The sequence below is a fragment of the Eimeria mitis genome, genomic scaffold (genome assembly GCF_000499745.2).
Source record: "Eimeria mitis Houghton genomic scaffold, Emh_scaff114, whole genome shotgun sequence".
NCBI lineage: Eukaryota > Apicomplexa > Conoidasida > Eucoccidiorida > Eimeriidae > Eimeria > Eimeria mitis.
The window spans coordinates 3,878-4,523 of record NW_013567815.1 but is presented as its reverse complement, the minus strand read 5'-3'; the positions used below and the strand labels follow the sequence as shown (position 1 = coordinate 4,523).

At 58.7% G+C, this 646-nt stretch overlaps 1 protein-coding gene across 1 annotated transcript in view; it reads right to left on the bottom strand.

Moving 5' to 3' along the window:
• The window catches only part of EMH_0084240 (zinc carboxypeptidase, putative), a gene marked incomplete at both ends in the record, with an annotated part of 8,840 nt that overhangs the window by 5,568 nt on the left and 2,626 nt on the right, over positions 1-646 (bottom strand). The gene's annotated exons all lie outside the window — the stretch shown is intronic.

Below are 646 nucleotides of genomic sequence, written 5' to 3'. Positions count from 1 at the left end.
CTGCTGCTGCTGCTGCTGCTGCTGCTGCTGCTGCTGCTGCTGCTGCTGCTGCTGCTGCTGCTGTGTGTATTGAAGCTACGTTGCAGTCTCCGATAAGCACCACCGAAATCATACTTAATCCTGCTGCCGGGGTAGCGGGGGTTAGAGGGGCAGTGCAGCAGCGGCAGCGCGGTGTCTGCTGCAGCAGCAAGCAGCCCCTCTACCTTGTGTGGGGTCAAAGACACAGGCAGCAACGAACCCGAGACAACCAGCAGCTGCAGCTCTGTGCAGGGACCGTTCAAACCGCTGCAGCAGCAGCAGCAGCAGCAGCAGCAGCAGCAGCAGCAGCAGCAGAGGAAGCGGCAGCAGCAGCAGCAGGAGGAGGAGCGGCAGCAGCAGCAGCAGCAGCAGCAGCAGGAGAAAGAGGAGGGGTAATAGAGTCAATGAAATAGGAAAACGGGATATGCAGCAGCAGCAGCAACAGCAGCAGCAGCAACAGCCGACACACAACAACAACAGCAACAGCATCAACAGCAGCAGCAGCAGCAACTGCAGCAGCAACAGCAGCAGCAGCAGCAGCAGCAGCTAGCCACAAGTCGATGGCTGCTTACTTGTTGCTTATCTCCAGTGTACGCACTTCCCATTGCTGCAGCAGCAACAGCAGCAG